Genomic DNA, 19,695 nt, shown 5'->3' with positions numbered 1-19,695 from the left:
AAGGAAGAGCAATTGGTGTATTACGTGGTCGATCTATTCGTTGGTGGCTCGGACAGTAGTGAGGGGATCCGTTTTTGTTGCCGGCCAATCAGAGAGCGCCACGTCATCCTAATTGCCACGCCCATTTTCATGCCCTAAGGGTACATTCATCTGCTACGTCATCTGTGCCACATCATCAAGCACCACGCCTATAGTGCCACATCATCCATCCATTGCTATATCATCGCTGCATTGATTGCCGCATCTTGATACTTTTCTCAGATATTCCATTATGTGTATTTAGGACTAATGTCATCCCTCCATATTTTTTAAACTTGATTTTATGTGTACAAGTTACGGTATCTCGGCGTCTTATAACGTAATAATGTAAGCTGCGTCGGGTGCTGGTATAATGTTAGGAGCGAATATAGTAGAAAGTCCACGTCTGGTCACCTGTAAGCAGGTGCGCATACTACCGTAGTAAAACGCATAACAGATTTCACGCAAAAGTCGATATTGCTTTGTGATGATGTTGCTGTTGTTACTTGTTAGAGTATGTATGTTCACGAAGACTGCGATATCGCACGGATAAATGCATCATCGCTAATTAATTACTTAAATGCGACTTGATAATAATAATCCCTAGAATAATATAAAATGCGATTTTGAGTGCAGACAGATCGCGGTTTTGATTTCCGTGGTCTCCACATTTTAAGCCTTATTATCAGCTCGCAGTACAACCGCTACCTGTACAATGTTTGCATGTCGAGTATAAGGGTATTTAACTCAGCACTAAAATGCCAACGGTCTAGCCGCAGGGGCCCGGTTCTCGTCGCTATAATTAAACGAACACCTTCGCCGCAGGTACGCGATCACCGACGTTATAATGATAGGGACAAATTAGCCGCATGAAAGCGAGTCTAAGGAATATAACGACAGACCACAAGTTAGTTGAAAAGTAAAACTAATCGTGACCGATGCAAGACGGCGTGAAACAGCGCTTTTGCTCGATTCTTGTAGTGACCACATTTCATACGATTCAGTCCTTTTCATGTCACTAGAATAAGGGTGATTAAACCCACAGTGAAACGCCGCCAGCGTCTTATAACGTAATAATGTAAGCTGCATCGGGTGCTGCTATAATGTTAGGAGCGAATATAGTAGAAAGTCCACGTCTGGACACCTGTAAGCAGGTGCGCATACTACCGTAGTGAAACGCATAACAGAATTCACGCAAAAGTCGATATTGCTTTGTGGTGATTTTGATGTTGTTCCATGGCGATTGGGAAGATAGGACTCCTAATTTCCTAACTAACTACATAATCCCTAGTAACGTAGTCAGACGCATAACGGAATTTACGCAAAATCGGTTTTGCTCTGCGATAATTTTGACCGCTATGTTTTGATAATAACTTGCTTCCGAGAAATAAATAACATTCATTATAAGTTAGATCAGTGGTTCTTAACCTTTTTTATATTGGTACCCCCACGAAGAAAATGAAGGGATGCAATTACCCCTTTTCAAAAGATAACGTGACGTCATCATAATATCAATACTGACAACTCAATTTCTGTGATATTATTACTGCATTATGGGTATCTTTCAATTTGCCAGCATGCGTAACAATATATGATCCCCACTTCTGCAAAATAAATTGGACTTACCTAGCAGGGCTGGGCAAAATCGAGTACCTGAGTGATTCGATTCTGAATCACGTAATATTCTTCGAGTCGAGTCGAGTATTCGAGTATCACTCATTATGACGTCACAAGAAAATATACTATGTCAAAGTTCAAATATGTTCCTTTTATGCCATCACAGAGAACACAATGCCTGTTATCCGTCGCATTAAAGATACTTTGGTATTTTTTCGACCAGACCGATGTCATTGCACTTCTTGACAATGTTGTGGGATGATCATGACTTCGGGAATTTGTTATTAAAAGTAACGTTAGTAGCTTTGTACTATGTCTAGTAAGCTGTGACAGGGCCAATCATGGTTTCAAGGCTTCCTTAGTGGAAAATATTATCCAAACTATACTTCTCGCTAGTAAACTAGCTTTCAGATGCGAGGAGCGTATAATTTCAGTACTCGAAAAAATCGTCTTTTACTACTCGACTCGAATCATTGAAATTAATACTCGATTCAGATTCGAGTACTCGAATCATTGTGCCCAGCCCTACCTAGCACTATACTAAACTACATTCGACCCTGTTATTCATAATCACTAGTGGTTAATATGATGTCACAGCAGGCATGGTGTGTTAAGTGAAACAAATATATATACAAGGGCGCAGAAATATAAGTTAGCCTACATTCATATTTACGTTTCAAAATATTTCAGTGCAGCGTTACAAGTTTAAAAAATGTCTATTACCACCCCAAAAATTGGTAAATTACCCCTTTGGGGGTAATTACCCCGAGGTTAAGAACCACTGCGTTAGATGATACTTATCCTTGATATTCTATTATGTGTATTTAGGGCTAATGCGACATCACTATGTTGGCGACAGGCCTGATTTGAACACACTAATTTTGCGAATTAAACTTATCGCCCAACAATGAAGAGCACCCTGGAGACCCACATAAATGCTCCACAATTCTTGACATATAATATAATGAGCATATAATAAGCTGACAAACACTATACTTGAGTACTCCTAAATGTACAAGTACTTTACCTTTACACGACGTTTTTTTGTAAAATGAATACTAATTTTATTGAAAAATAAAAATTATGTACTCAAGTAGGTTTTTGTCTACACGCACCAACTACTCAAGTGTTTATGACACAGGAATGATTCATTAAGTATAGCGCAAGCAGGCCAAACCTATACTTGAGCACTCCAAAATGTACAAGTACTTCGCTATGTACTCCCTCCACGTAAAAAGTGACTAGGTTTTAGACTACTTTAACGATTTTCGATGTTGCGCAAATACCACAAACTTTGCTTGCTTTCATAACTGGCAACTAAATGCAAGACAGACTTTACGCAAAAGTGTCTATTCTGAAAATTTTATCAAGGTAATACTTTAAAAACTTATACTTGAGCACTACGAAATGTACAAGTACTTTACCTTTACACGACGTTTTTTGTAAAATGAATACTAATTTTATTGAAAAAATAAAAAATAAAAAAGAGCGAAAAATTACATTTTATCCCGGAACGCAACAAGATAAATCGTATGAATTTGTAAACTACTTATTCATGACATAATAATAATTCTACATGTGTACTTTTTTCATATTTTGTAACAATTTTAGTAGTACTTGAATAAAATTCGGAATATAAACTAATCGAAAAATTCGGTAACCAATTTCGCATAGGCTATGCATACAAATGAGGAAAGTTACATCAACGCGTGTTAACTAATTGTATTATGTAGCTTGTAATTCATGCAAGTTTCAAAACTTCTACACTGAGTCTTTTAAAGTAGATAGAATCGAAAAAACTAATCGAAAATATTTACGAAGTTTCGATGCGACATATTTGGGTTTTTTAAAATTATTCATACCCATGATTCGAAATACTTTAACTAACTTATGTTTTCGACATAAGATAAGCGTGAAGTGTACAAATTTCGATGTTGCGCAAATACCACAAACTTTGCTTGCTTTCAGAACCGGCAACTAAATGCAAGACAGACTTTACGCAAAAGTTGCTATTCTGAAAATTTTGTCAAGGTAATAGTTCAAAAACTTATACTTGAGCACTACGAAATGTACAAGTACTTTATCTTTACTCGACGTTTTTTGTAAAATGAATACTAATTTTATTGAAAAAATAAAAAATAAAAAAGAGCGAAAAATTACATTTTATCCATCATGTTCCATCATGAAATGTGTGATGAAATTTAGTATGCTGCATAATCACAATGTCCTGGAGCTCATTTAGATACGTTTTTAATGTAGTTACACATTCTAGTTGTTTTGATGTAACGAAAAAATCATTCGATAACACGATACAACTAATTAACACGCGTTGATGTAAATTTCCTCATTTGTATGCATAGCCTACTCGAAATTGGTTACCGAATTTTTCGATTAGTTTATATTCCGTATTTTATTTAAAACTGAAACTGTTAAGTACTACTTAAAGTGTTATAAAATGTGAAAAAGTGTACAAGTAGAATTATTATGATGTCATGAATAAGTAGTTTACAAATTCATTCGATTTTTCTTGTTACGTTCGGAATAAAATGTAATTTTTCGCTCTTTTTTATTTTTTATTTTTTCAATAAAATTAGTATTCATTTTACAAAAAACGTCGAGTAAAGATAAAGTACTTGTACATTTCGTAGTGCTCAAGTATAAGTTTTTGAACTATTACCTTGACAAAATTTTCAGAATAGCAACTTTTGCGTAAAGTCTGTCTTGCATTTAGTTGCCGGTTCTGAAAGCAAGCAAAGTTTGTGGTATTTGCGCAACATCGAAATTTGTACACTTCACGCTTATCTTATGTCGAAAACATAAGTTAGTTAAAGTATTTCGAATCATGGGTATGAATAATTTTAAAAAACCCAAATATGTCGCATCGAAACTTCGTAAATATTTTCGATTAGTTTTTTCGATTCTATCTACTTTAAAAGACTCAGTGTAGAAGTTTTGAAACTTGCATGAATTACAAGCTACATAATACAATTAGTTAACACGCGTTGATGTAACTTTCCTCATTTGTATGCATAGCCTATGCGAAATTGGTTACCGAATTTTTCGATTAGTTTATATTCCGAATTTTATTCAAGTACTACTAAAATTGTTACAAAATATGAAAAAAGTACACATGTAGAATTATTATTATGTCATGAATAAGTAGTTTACAAATTCATACGATTTATCTTGTTGCGTTCCGGGATAAAATGTAATTTTTCGCTCTTTTTTATTTTTTATTTTTTCAATAAAATTAGTATTCATTTTACAAAAAACGTCGTGTAAAGGTAAAGTACTTGTACATTTCGTAGTGCTCAAGTATAAGTTTTTAAAGTATTACCTTGATAAAATTTTCAGAATAGACACTTTTGCGTAAAGTCTGTCTTGCATTTAGTTGCCAGTTATGAAAGCAAGCAAAGTTTGTGGTATTTGCGCAACATCGAAAATCGTTAAAGTAGTCTAAAACCTAGTCACTTTTTACGTGGAGGGAGTACATAGCGAAGTACTTGTACATTTTGGAGTGCTCAAGTATAGGTTTGGCCTGCTTGCGCTATACTTAATGAATCATTCCTGTGTCATAAACACTTGAGTAGTTGGTGCGTGTAGACAAAAACCTACTTGAGTACATAATTTTTATTTTTCAATAAAATTAGTATTCATTTTACAAAAAAACGTCGTGTAAAGGTAAAGTACTTGTACATTTAGGAGTACTCAAGTATAGTGTTTGTCAGCTTATTATATGCTCAGTATATTATATGTCAAGAATTGTGGAGCATTTATGTGGGTCTCCAGGGTGCTCTTCATTGTTGGGCGATAAGTTTAATTCGCAAAATTAGTGTGTTCAAATCAGGCCTGTCGCCAACATAGTGATGTCGCATTAGCCCTAAATACACATAATAGAATATCAAGGATAAGTATCATCTAACGCAGTGGTTCTTAACCTCGGGGTAATTACCCCCAAAGGGGTAATTTACCAATTTTGGGGGTGGTAATGGACATTTTTTAAACTTGTAACGCTGCACTGAAATATTTTGAAACGTAAATATGAATGTAGGCTAACTTATATTTCTGCGCCCTTGTATATATATTTGTTTCACTTAACACACCATGCCTGCTGTGACATCATATTAACCACTAGTGATTATGAATAACAGGGTCGAATGTAGTTTAGTATAGTGCTAGGTAAGTCCAATTTATTTTGCAGAAGTGGGGATCATATATTGTTACGCATGCTGGCAAATTGAAAGATACCCATAATGCAGTAATAATATTACAGAAATTGAGTTGTCAGTATTGATATTATGATGACGTCACGTTATCTTTTGAAAAGGGGTAATTGCATCCCTTCATTTTCTTCGTGGGGGTACCAATATAAAAAAGGTTAAGAACCACTGATCTAACTTATAATGAATGTTATTTATTTCTCGGAAGCAAGTTATTATCAAAACATAGTGGTCAAAATTATCGCAGAGCAAAACCGATTTTGCGTAAATTCCGTTATGCGTCTGACTACGTTACTAGGGATTATGTAGTTACCCAGCAAACACGAAACAGCCCATTGAGGTTAAAAAAACGTTTTTATTTGGTTCATATTAAAGACTAGCAGGATAGTTTTAAGTCGTTTTTTGTGTCGACGCGTTTTAACTATAGATAACTAAGGTAAACCGTAGATGCGACACTGGCGAGCATTACGTAACGTCACGCTCCAATTATACTCTACGGCACTGTTGTTGTTTTGCTTGGCGCTTATGCAGCAGGAGGCAGATTTCAGTATTAGGATGGTAATATCTATCCATGGGGTATGCTTAGCGAGTAGCTGCTCCGTATGGTTACTAACCAAGGTTGTTTGATCCATGCTACACAATCTGTGCTAGGAAAACGAGCAATCGAATACAACTTTGAAGCCATTAAATACGGCTGCCCGAAGCGTGTTTCTTCCGAGGTGTCGTATTGAAAGTAATTATACTACTAATGACGTGTTGGTATAATATCAATCAGAATAAGAAACCGCATTTCAGTTGACGCGGGCTCGGCCTCTTCAAATTCTGTAGATACCGTTATGCCGCTTAGCATGGAATCGTGCCTTGTAGTAATAGGAATTATTGTTACTTGACAGAGGATAAATTCTTTGAATCTACTTGTAACCGCTGTGACTTGGCCGATGAAGGTGGATTTGATTGAAAGTCACTGCTCACTGACCATGTTATCTGCTGTATAATGTCCAATGACAGAGAGGACAATGATGGCAAAGAAGCAAGTGGTTGCTGGATATGAAATTTATACAAGGGTCACTATCATACCACCTACCAGCTATCTTCATTCAAGAAGTCAGTAATGGAATCACGCTATCCGAATACGACAACCGAAATCTTGATGGATTTTGGTACGAATTTTAGTCAAAGCTGGTGATCCCACCAAGCATTTCATGCATGGGACTATTTCTATGAAAATTTATCAAGGACCAAGTTTCTTCTCGACAAAATGAAACTAAATGACGATGCTGAGTCCAGTCGAAGAGGATGAAAGTAAAGGTTGTGAAATTTGTATGACATGAGAACTACGTAACATCATTGATGATCCCTCTATTATTGCACAGCTTTGCCAAAGAGACTCTGTGAATGCCTGCATGATGGAGTGACTAGCGTAACTCCACAGTCAGATATCCAAATCACCGCTGGAATTTATCTCAGAAGCACAAAACTCCATAAAATCAGCGCAATGTCAATTTCATCGTTTAAGCTGTCAGTGAAATGATTTTTCACATTTGACATAATTTAACTGGATGATTTGTTACCGTAAGGCGGCTTCTATTTGCCACATTTTTGACACCCAGTATTTTCAAAACATGCAGTTCAACCAGCGTGATTCGCAGCCCATCTGCTTTCAGATGTAGGAGCACCTCTACGTACCAGATTGTCACCTACCCTCATTAAGCATTGAATTCTACAAGATAATAGTTACACACAACTATTTTCACTCTCATACTACAAGATCCTGGTCAACGGGCAAATCTATAGTTATCTGCATCTAATAGTAACCTGGCTCGAAATCTATTGTCCACTCAGGGTCTCTCATTTGTAATTCACTGTCACAACATATATCCGTGAACAGTCGTATGATGGGTGTAGAAAATCTTCATCTTGTCGTCATATCATTACTGTTAACCTATTTAACCCTTACATTATTCTTAATCATATATGTTTACGACTATTTATACAATCAGATGAGACAGTGTACAACATGTTTGATGTGGGTGTGATCCGACAAGTTGATTGCGAAGGTCTCATCACTCATTCCTATCCTAGTATTGCCCATGTGTAGGCTATATCTTCCATGTCATTATTGATGCTGCCTTATTTGTTATGTAGTTCGGTTTGATGGAAATATAGACACTCCCTTACTCCTGTGACTTATGACCATTGATTCGGTTCTCTAATCCTTGTTAGGCTCTCCCAGGTGAGACAAATTTGGTAAAATCGCATTTTATTGCTTCCTTCTTCATGATGATATAGAAATAAATCATGAAATATGGCACATAAAAACAAAAACACATGGACTGTTGGTTATGTAACAGTCAGATATATTTTGGCAGATTCCAACAGGTGGATAGAGACGAAATACTTCTACTTTTTCAAAGTACTCAAGTAACCTACTTGTAAGACTTACTAGCATGGTTATGATATTTGACTACTTCTAAACTCAGCCTAGAATAACAACTTTTTGCCTTATTGGAAATCGCTACTTTTACTTGCGTTTGAGGTGAAATTATAACATCATTTCTACTTCAGTATCGGGCTTGTTTGCCTCCAAAATATGAATATTTGGCCAAGCCTCCCTCTTCATAAATGAAATGAAGGAGCCACGTGGTTGGAAATTGCAATGCAGATTTTACAATTTCCAAACCGCGGTGTTCTCCTCCGAGAGGGCCACGTGTGTTGTTGAAAGTGCCCATGCAATGTACTGAGGACTTTTGCTCACAACACACCAAATTTTCCTCCTTAAAGTTTCTTCTTCTTTGACTGGACTCATTAGCTTCATTGTGCCGAGCAAAAAGTTTGATGAATTTGATCCTTGATGTTTCATAGAAATAGTCCCATGCGTGAAATGCTTCTGCATTATCACCTGCTTCGACTGAAATTCACATCGACTTCCATCAATCTTCTGCTTGCCGCATTGGGACAGCCGTATTCCATTACAGACTTATTGAATGAAGATAGATGGTAGGCAGTAGTATTGTGGCTATTCTGAGCAATGCACTAGGTTCCAGAGTCTTATCACCAGTTGCCACTTGCTTCCTTGTCGTCACTCTCCATATCATTGTATGTACATTATTCAGCAGATCTTGAATAAGATCAGCAGTGAGTAGTCTCAATCAAATCTCCCTGTCTAGGCCAAGTTGCAACAGTTGCAATTAGTTTCAAACAAATAATCGTCTGTCAATAAAAATTCCTATTGTTATTAGATACAGCGTGATTCCATGTTAAACAACATACCGGTATCTACAGAATTTGAAGGGATCGAGACCGCGTCAGCTGAAATGCGGATATATTATTACACGTCCGAGTCATCACTTTCAATGCAACACCTCACACCAAGGAACTTCAATCTTGAGATACTGGAAATCCGCTTCGAGCAGCCGTATTTAATGGCTTCAAAGTTGTATTCGATTGCTCGTTTTCCTAGCACAGATTGTGTAGCATGGATCCAATAAGCTCGGTTACTAACCATACGGAGCAGCTACTCGCTAAACATACCCCATGGATAGATATTACCATCCTAATACTGAAACCTGCCTCCTGCTGCATAAGCGCCAAGCAAAACAACAACAGTGCCGTAGAGTATAATTGGAGCGTGACGTTACGTAATGCTCGCCAGTGTCGCATCTACGGTTTACCTTAGTTATCTATATTTTAACGCGTTCTTCACGCAAATCGGGATCGTTAATAATACGTAGATAAAACTGTGTATCTACAATGCTTTAGAACGTACAATCGATGGTCAGAAAAACATCCTGAGATACTAACATCCCTGTATTCCCATATTCAGGCATACCTGAGGGTGGCTGCGGTCCTGCGGACACATACACGTATCACAGTACACATTGCCTTTGATGAACTTATAATTCATACAGAAAACAGTGTCAACGAAACTCAAAGAAAATAATTCAGAACGAAACGATGTCAAAGAAGCGAATGAAAAAATAATCAAGCCAACTAATTATGTGTCTTCTTCATCTTCTGATGACGAGGATAAGACGCTGCTTTCTGCCTTTTTCCCCATAGAACCCTACAGAGAAACAACAACATTGAATGTTAAAGACATGCTCGATCCTGTTTAGATAGCTCTTAGTACTACGCAGTGTTGGGATGACTCAAGTCACTTTGCAAAAATGACTTGACTCGACTCGGCGCTCGAGATATATGGATTGACTCGTGACTCGGAGTAAAATTCACGAGTCAATTTCAAGTAATCAAGTAAACGGTGTCAATTAAATCACCCTATATCTTATGTACGTTCGGATTTTTTGCGATATGCCGGTATCACTTGTGAGAGCAAACAGCCATTCACTGATCGCACCTTTCACTGATCCTGTTGTTACATCATAATTTAATTGACCGCAAACGAAACGGTCACAGCTTATGCTTGCGTTGTCGTCGTAGTAGTAGTTTATTCTGTTAGCAAGGTATCTTTGTTTCTCAGACAGCACAGTGGTTAAATTGCGCGGTGCTATCTTCTACCAACTCTCCTGTATAATTTAAATCGAACGAATATTGTCTATGCGTCCCTATTCTCACGGAAGGGTAGTATATTGTCCCTTATCAATTTATTGCAACTTCTCGAGGCTTTGTATTCGATCCTCTATTTCGGCTGATAATAGAACGTAGCGTGTAGCTATAAAGTTACTCACATACGCTATTAGCAGTTCTACGTGTGAGTGATAAAACGCCTTTTGCATTTATATTTAACTTTATATTATTTGATTGAAGATAAATGACCGATTAATCCGTCTTTTACCCAGCAAAATGGAATGCGAGAACGTGTCGTCCGACATCCGACTTCGCGCCTGCACTCGCGAAGAGATCGTCGGCGATGAAAACCTTTGCACAAAGTGATAGACGCGCTTTCACTGAACTCTTCGATATTGATATGTCCAAGCGTTGATTAATCATGTCCTGGTCAAATAAGCCCAGCGGTATACAGCGACGGCCCACAATATATGCAACTAACATTATTTCATTGACCTAATTGTTTCGTGAACTTTGAAAAAATTTGAAAAGGTTGGCCACCCCTGCACAAACCATAATAGACTTTTGAAAACGATTGGCCACCCCTGCACTAACCATAATAGACTTGCAATGTTAAATTACATAACATTCTGTTGAATAACATTACATCGTATTACATTTGAATAACTGAACCATGACACTGAATTGGTTAATCGATTGAATAATGATTGACAAAAATTTATTGATACCGTACATCAGGGGTGGCCAACCTTTTCGGCCAACGGGCCACATGAGATTTCCAAACCATTGCGTGGGCCACTTGAATGTTGATGTGCTTTTTTAGTCGTCCGATAGGAACGAACCGGATTATAGGTAACGGCAAAAAAGGACTCATATTACCACACATCAAAATCGTTAACAATTATGTCATGAAAACATGTCCTAGTCGCGCAAAGCGCGAAAATATTATTAAAGTTAATGAAAGAATTAGGTCAATAAAACATTGTCAGTTGCATATATTGTGGGTCGACGCTGTAAACTGCTGGGCTCATTTGGCCAGGACATGATTAATCAACGCTTGGACGTATCAATATCGAAGAGTTCAGTGAAAGTGCGTCTATCACTTTGTGCAAAGGTTTCATCGCCGACGATCTTTTCGCGAGTGCAGACGCGAAGTCGTATGTCGGAGGACACGTTCTCGCATAATTGCCAATATAGCTAATATCAATTCCGTAAATAAGACGTTTCAGGAGGAGACACCAATACTAAAAGCAAGAAATCTATTGGCAATAAATCGAGCGCAGCGCTAAAAAAATATCAAGACAAATAAATCCTTTACGAGATATTCTACTTTATGGTCATATACAAAGATGGCTCCTGGCTACGCCAACATGTCGGAACTGATATTTTAGTCATCATCAGCCTAAAGTCCGCGGTCAGGCTAACATTCGCACACGCTGCGCACACACGACAGTCCTGCTGGAGACGCGATAGTTCAGGCTGGTAACATAGTGTAGCCAGAATACCCTGCATGCCGCCAAACAATGTGTTGGGGTCGCTAATATTCTGGCTGCTCGTTTTAATATTTTTGATATGACGATAAAGGGGTGGTGGCGAAAATTTTAGCTATTGTCAAGGTAGCTTGTCAAAAAAGTTCGAGAACCACTGAGCTAGCTCAACATTTATTTACATGGGGTGTAAGGTAGGCTACTGAACACATATAGATAGGTTCGAAGGTAAACATAAATGTTGCTCACTATATATGATCTTGTACAACGCGAGCTTGTTAAAAGCCTCCTTCCCAGATTTTCCAACACGGCTGTAACTGCTCCACACACGGGTAGTAGCGACCTTTTTCATGATGGATCTGACAGATTGGCCAATTGTGTCGCCTCCAACTGAGCTGAATCCAGCTATCTGAAATCATAATATACAAACAGAATTATTCAAGTGCAACGATCATACCCGACAAGGACTTCACAAAAAGACTTGGACAATTAGAAATATTTTAGCTTTTCCTGATTAGATTGGAATTACAGTTAGATATATTTCCGAATCAGAGTAGAATAAGGATTATAGCTACACAGCAGTTGTCTGCAAATTATATTTAAATTAGAATTATAGCTACAGTTTGTATACAAATTAGATTAAAATGACTAAATTCGAGAAAACTCGGACATCGCATCAAGTTCCAAATCATGGTCCATTCTTATTAAGGACATGAGAATAGCCGATGTCTGTACCGTACAGCAAGCTTGGCTTGTTTCACACAATAGGCCTACAGTCGCCTTTACAGGAAAACCAGGAATTGGATTAGAAGTAAAACAAAAATGCATAATCATGCATCCAAGCCTCTTGCTTTGAGTCTGGAGTTTTAACTAGGATTGCAGAAAAGTTGTGAGAAGACTGCTAACGTTACGTCACTGCTATTTCAATGCAATGTGCTGTGTAACTTACCAGTTGACCGAACAGTAGCTATAGATATAGGTATTGATAACTAATCTACGGAGAGATCTGCAACACGTGGCTGACGGTTGAATGCTGAAATTGATGTCAGTTTCAAATTATTGTTTTTTTTCAAAATAAGCTATTCGCCTGTGTGCAACAACACTATTCCGCACCAAGGGCGTAGCCAGAAAAAATATTTGGGGGGGGGCGAAAAATTCGATGACGTAAATGTAAATGAGCCCCTCCCACCTAAAGATAAGGAAAAATGGGCTAAAACGATGGTCTTGGGCCCTTATTGGATGATTAACACAACATCCGAGGCGATCTTTATGCATATATTCCGCTCATATAAAGTGATGGGTGATTGTAGAAAACTCTGACGCCAACAGTTTCGCGCGAAGCGCGAAAATTTTTCGGTTAAAGAATGAAAATTGTTCATTATATTGTTACTTACATATTGCAAATACGTTTTCATTATCAGATTTACCGGCAAAGCTGATAGAAGTGGTATCATCGACGTTCAGGGCTAGTACACTTGAACTATGTTCATAACACACGGCAAGACTATTTAGAGCAGTCGTTCTCAACCGGTGATCCGCAAAGCCTTTTCAAGGGATCCACGAAAACTCCAAATTTGCAAATGGTTGATAACCTAATAATAATAAACTATTTTTGGTTTGTTTTAAATTAGAGAGATGATGAAGCACTTTCGCTTCATAACCGCTGAAAGTTCAGGACTCACATGAACAGAGAATGGCCGTCTGAGATGAAATATTCCACCATGCAAAGTCATTTTAATTGCCAATAGCCTACTTATACGAACATTGCTGTTTAGGGATGTTTTGCTGGGGTTTTGGAAATTATTGTATGCAGAGATCCATTTTCTCGTATGAAATACACCGACCGCTATTCCAGAATAACTTCACGATGAGCTGCTAGATAGAAATGACTAGGCTGGAGGATATATTGATCCATATGTGTTGCCATCATAGCCAAATGTGTCGTCGGACGCGTTACGCGTTATTATTACATTCACCACCACCTATCTCTGTGGAAATGGATTCTCGGCACTCGTTCATATCAAATCGACGACGTGGATTTTCAAGACATAGCCCTGTATTTCAAGAAATGCAGCTACAGAATTCATTTTAAAATAATAAAAAAGTCGATGTTATAAGAAAGGTCATTTCGCTGTTGTTTATCACTAGCTTACAGATAATAATTGCACAAGGCAGATGAACGTTGCATGATAATAGAGACAAATTTGAAATAAGAACTGGGGGTCCGCCGGGGTACGTGAAGGTGCAAAGAGGGTCTGCGACGACAAAAAGGTTGAGAACCACTGATTTAGAGTTTGTATAGGGTGGACGCTGGACGGGACAGTTTTCATTTATTGCTGTTACTTCATGACTTGCGGAGAAAGCTGTCACCACTCAAGAGATCGCTCACACACAAGGTCGTAGCCGGAATTACATTTTGTTTATTGTGGGGGGGGGGGATTTTTATGAGTTTAGGGAAGCTCTCCCGTGGGAACACCTCGCAGAACCGTACATCCTGCCATGGGTAATTTCATCACTACCCTTGATTCAGACTAGTCTTAGACGCACGCACACACTTACCCTATGGAAGCTTCCAGTTGAAAAGCAGTGTGCATTTCGGACCTAGTCGCGCGGAGCGTCCATGTTTTTGAATAAATGAAAGTATTTGATCAATAATATTGGTGCGTGTATATGAGCAAGTGGATTCCATTCTTAATAATTACTTATGGTTATTTAGTGACCACTGGTAAAGATTGATGCTAGTTTAGAGATTGGAATTGCTGAGGCCTATATACCAGACCAAATTTAAAAAACTCCTTTGATCAGACTCGTGCCATTTCAAATTAGCGCTTTTTAAAGGGAGGTGGCGATATTTTCCTGTGCCAGTCGCATTCATGTCGGAGTAGTCTGATTGCAGAGGCATAGGCGCCGAACCTGGGCATGCAAGGCATGCCAGGCATGCCTAGACATTTTTTTAGGCATGCGGCATGCCTAGAATTCGGTTTGGCATGAATCGGCATAAACCCCGATTGTGTTATTTAGAACGAATCATAATGTATTTCCGTTTACGACATTACCTGCTACCGCTTATGTGAGCGAGGTAACCCGTTGCGCGCGGCCAATTAGCTAAAAGCGCGTTGCCAATTAACGAGATTTGTCTGTGCACAATGTAACGCGACGTGATCTCCCGCTGAGATGATCGCGAAATTGTGTCATTGATTGCCGTGCGCTCGGCAATCATCGTTTTGGACGCTTGCCTGCTTTATCGCGTCTCCGACAAGCCTAGAGCATGAAATCACATCAGCAGTAGGTCCGGTGCCATCGCTGCCTGCACTATCGCATCTGCATTGGCGCGCACGATATTATCGCTTGCCTACACAATCGCATCTGCAACAGGCCTGGTACAAAAGATATCATCGCTGGCCAACTATCACGTCTAGAGCCGAGCATGCGTTGGCTCCCATCTCTCGAGCCTACCATGCGTTAGTTCCAATCTCTCGATGGCTTGGTGACAATGCCGTTAGGTGTTTATTGGTTAGCAATTGTAATTAAAGAGCGACATCGCTGACCTGAATAACATCGAATGTCCGCAGACAGGTGCGATTGTGAGTGCGCCGTGCATGCGTAAGTGAATTCCGCTAATACCTAAACATAACCATCAGAAGATGTGTGTCAACTGTCAAGGCTTGAGTTGTAAAAGACGGGAAAGGTTTGAACAACCTGAAATCGGTGCCATTATAGAACAGATTCCATAACAACTCTGACATTTTGCCTTGCGCAAATCGTCGCCGAGGTTACGTAATACGCGTTGATAAGCGCCGTATTTAATTGTTCGCTAGCGATCAGGAACTCGTTAATTGACAGCACTTCCGGACTCGTTGACAAGCCTATCATACGCGCAAGTTTGTTAACACGAAGATATTGCATAATCGGCATTTATGCAGGCACTTAACTCTCATGAATTGATGCTATATTATCCCTAATTTTCAATTTCGTCGGATCATGACGTCATTCCTTTGTGACGTCATCGAACTCGCATGCCTAAGGAAAATTAGCGTTCGGCGCCTATGTGCAGAGGGACAGGATCATTATCGAATACATGCGTCGGTTTTATGGCCGTCAATCATTTTGGGAGCGCACTTTGCGGAGTCGCATGTAACCTACTTTATATGTCTTCGTGTTTCCCGTAACGGGAATTGTCGGAGCTAACAGTCCCCAATCCCCATACTGAACTGACAACCCTAAACTTAATCAACCCAACGACCTTGAGTTACTCTAGTGTATCTACTGGTACTGTTGTATTCTCATAACTAAGAATGCAGCTAAAATCAATTGTGGATATTTGCGGAAGATTTTTTTCGGGACACCGATAATAAAATCAAGACAGTTATGATCATTGACACTTAATCGCGCGAAGCGCGAAGAAATTTTTTAGGTTGCATTCATCTGCCCTAAAATAATGTCATATTTATTGATTTTACGAAAAATTTTCCAAAAATTTGGGGGGGGGCGATCGCCCCTTTCGCCCTTCGCTGGCTACGCCAGTGTTCCGCACTAGCAGAAACGGCTTAGTCGTTGTACTAACGCATGGTGTATCATATCTGTTTGTAAAAGGGTAATGTATTGCATCTTATCAATTTATTTCTCTATTCTCTATTTTGGCTGGTAAAGTTACCAGTTCTAGAAGTTCTATAAACTGAGGCGGTGCAATTACTTACGCAGTTTAACAGTTCTGCGTATATGTGAGCGATACAGCGTCTTCTTGCGCGTATATTTAACTCTATATTCGTTCATTGGCTCAGAGTCAATTACCGCTCAATCTGTTTCAGAAAGCTAGCAAAATGCAATGACATAATCATGCCTCATACGACGAAAAGGCACCTTGACTTGAATTTTGACTCAACTCGAGTCACATACAAAAATCGAGTGATTTGACTCGAGTCACCTTCGAAAATCGATTAACCTGACTTGACGCGAGTCAAAATATACAATATGGCGGTATCGTATCTACAAGGGTTCATAAATACTTTTGGTCATGAAACTAAAATGCGGATATTCGACCCCCACATTGTTTTCAGAATATTAAAATGAATCTAGTGCACATAACTATCCCCGCAAAGCATGAAAATATAGTCTCAAGTTACTGAAGATACCTCATTACTCTAAAGAACCCTATTGAGGGATTCTGGGTACAGCAGTTGCAGTTATTGCTTCACATCCACGAATCAAACATTGATACTTGGTTTGAGATTGAGTTTTTGATATCATTATAATTATCAAAGTCAGTCCGGTTAAAAATTCTAGACATACCGAGGGAATACTACGAAAGTATGTAAATCCACTTTTGCGATCGTCTCAGTGTGATATTGTGACAGTCCGGTCTGCCAAGTGGGAAGTTGCTTCTGCGTTGGATGAACTTTAACCTGCAATTGTATATCATGTTTTGCTAGCCATAAGTCTCAGAAGTATTAGAAATATTCAGCCTCATACCTGCGGTACAATCTTTTTGTAGAACAGTTTAATTCACTTTCCGGTCAAGAAGTTTACCAATTTTGCCAGCTCTTACGCATCTGCTTGCTCTTCCGAAAAAAATCAGTGCTGCTGTTTCTGAAATCGAAAGCAGTAGGTGGTAATCTTAGCGCTGGCAACTCGAGCTCAAAATTTTGTTTAACCGGTCTCAATCGAAAGCTACTGTCACATTGATTTCGAAAATATAAATTAAAATTTGGTCCGGCCACTGGAACCCCCCGAAAATAACTCTCAATGTCCGAATCTACATTGTTTCTAACAATTGTATCGCCCGTAGACAATAGTCGAATAAAGTCTCTTTTCGACTGTGACGCCAACAAGCGTCTCGGCAAAGTCGAGCTGTGTTCCCCATGATTTTCAGAGTATTTTGCGACATATAATTCAATGTGACCCGAATACGTCGAGTAGTTTTTGCATTTCGCATCATCGCGCATCCACGAATTTTGATTATACAAATGCAGCCTACCTACGCATATCACTGCGGAATTCGATATAGATGCGTACTTCCTTGCACGTAGCAGATGAATCCATTCGGCTCTTTGTGGGTCATAAATTTCATCGGAACTGACAATATTATAACATAGTTCTAATGTGAATGAGACACCAGTGCGATAACACACTAGGTGTTCTCTGCGCATAACAGGCTAATTAACGAAACAGTGTTTATAGTGCATCATAGATAGATAAATTGTACCTATAATTGGGATGTTCGGCAGTTTGAAATCATACATTTGCGATATCTGCGACGCCGATCAAAACATGGCGGCCAAAAACCACTTAGATCACACACCACTGTTTATGCCATTTTTGGTTTGGTTGGGATGCCGTTTAGGACTTAGCTGAATGAATTATGAGAATGAGCCGTTTTGTTAATTTGACTGGTGATAATAGTATTTACGGTGAGCAGGGATATGGGTTGGGACCATGAAATTTTTATGTAATGCATATTTCATGGTGGAATAAATATTAAATTTAAAATCAAGCTTTTTATCAACCATACTCCTTAAAAGCACATTTCAAAAGAATTTTTTTTTGTGCAGGCCGTATCCTACAGACATTTTCAAGCCCGTCCCCCTAATTTTTTATTTCATCCGTAACTTTTTTTTCATTGACTTTAGGGTGAAACAGTTGGTTTTATTGAATTCCTTGGCCCCAGAATTGGTTAATTGGACATTTTAATTGGTTCTCTACCATCATTTAAGCGAAAAATATCGATTTCAAAGATTTTTGAAAGTAGCGCCACCTAGTGACGAGAGAATTTTAAATCGCAATATCTTTTGAACCGCTGAACATTTTTCAAATTTTTTTTTTTTAATAAACTTGGAATTCAAAAAAGAATAACATTTGTGAATATTGGACAATTCTGAGGGTATGCATTACAGCCCCTGTTAAATTATAATGGAATTAGCCAGCAGCGACTCACAGAAAGAGGGTACTGGCGAGAATCGAACCCAGGTCGCCTGCGTAGAAAAAAATATCGAGTTCAGGGGCAGCACAGCTTGATATCATGTGAAACACGTCACATTGTATCATGTTCAATGGGAACATTGTTTATAGGTACCATGGGGGGCACTCACTCTCTCTGATCGTATAACGAAGAAGCGCCAAACTTTTCTGGTACAGAGCCACCTGGGGACTTTATTGGGATATGGGTACCATCAATGCAACCGATGACACTTGGAACTCCACCTATGTCAAAGAAATCACTCTTTGTTTGTAACGAATCATCCAATCGTGGGATAAATCTTCTCTATTCTCTGATAATGCCCGAGAAATGCAGTGTATGATTCGGCGTGCAGTTGTCTGGCTTACACCAATCAAGTCAGCATCTGCTTGTTGAAAATGAATGTAGCAAAAAATCGGAGAGCACAGGGTAATTGCATCATGGGGTGCAAAGCTTGGCACCGTACATCCAACCATGGGCTGTCTTTGATCATGTCCAATAGAATTACCGTAGCTCCCTTGGAAAATCTGAAGCGGTCAACGAATTCATTTTTTGGGTATTTTACAAATGAGTCCGATATGTCTGCCAAGTAATGCCTGGGCATAACAATTGTATTCTCGTCGTCCGAACTGCCATCTACGATGTCCAAAATATCCATACTACAGACAGTAATAACAACAGTACCAGTTTGCAATGCCGTCTTTAGAACTTATAACTGTGAATAAACTACAGAGTAATAATGCATTGAAGCAACATTTCCAATCAGCATCAGTGTTGCCAACTCCGGATGGAAGAAAATCGCTAAAACTGGTGTCAAAAATCGCTAGATGTCGCTAAATATTGAGAAAAAAGCGCTAAAAAATAGCGCTAAATCTGC

The 19,695-nt window shown here is 38.8% G+C and overlaps 2 long non-coding RNA genes across 7 annotated transcripts; one reads left to right on the top strand and one right to left on the bottom strand.

Annotated features, from left to right (window-relative positions):
• The first annotated feature begins 6,280 nt into the window (after positions 1 to 6,280).
• LOC145438560 (uncharacterized) lies at positions 6,281 to 8,029 on the top strand. Its single transcript, XR_013914964.1, has 2 exons — positions 6,281 to 6,574; positions 6,637 to 8,029. It is a non-coding gene; the product is annotated as an uncharacterized LOC145438560 (long non-coding RNA).
• A 69-nt stretch (positions 8,030 to 8,098) lies between these two features.
• On the bottom strand, positions 8,099 to 18,404 carry LOC145438558 (uncharacterized). Of its 6 annotated transcripts, none has more exons than XR_013914963.1 (6): positions 17,336 to 18,403; positions 17,156 to 17,268; positions 12,116 to 12,275; positions 9,223 to 9,918; positions 9,126 to 9,164; positions 8,099 to 9,065 (listed from the first exon to the last, which is right to left on the bottom strand). It is a non-coding gene; the product is annotated as an uncharacterized LOC145438558 (long non-coding RNA). The 6 variants fall into 6 exon arrangements; XR_013914962.1 differs by having other exon boundaries at positions 9,233 to 9,918; XR_013914961.1 differs by having other exon boundaries at positions 9,126 to 9,918; positions 17,336 to 18,404.
• Between the last annotated feature and the right edge of the window lie 1,291 nt (positions 18,405 to 19,695).

This window comes from Botryllus schlosseri, chromosome 5 (genome assembly GCF_051294905.1).
Source record: "Botryllus schlosseri isolate E-star chromosome 5, Bs_hap1, whole genome shotgun sequence".
Taxonomy (NCBI): domain Eukaryota; kingdom Metazoa; phylum Chordata; class Ascidiacea; order Stolidobranchia; family Styelidae; genus Botryllus; species Botryllus schlosseri.
This window is presented reverse-complemented; position numbering and strand designations above follow the sequence as displayed.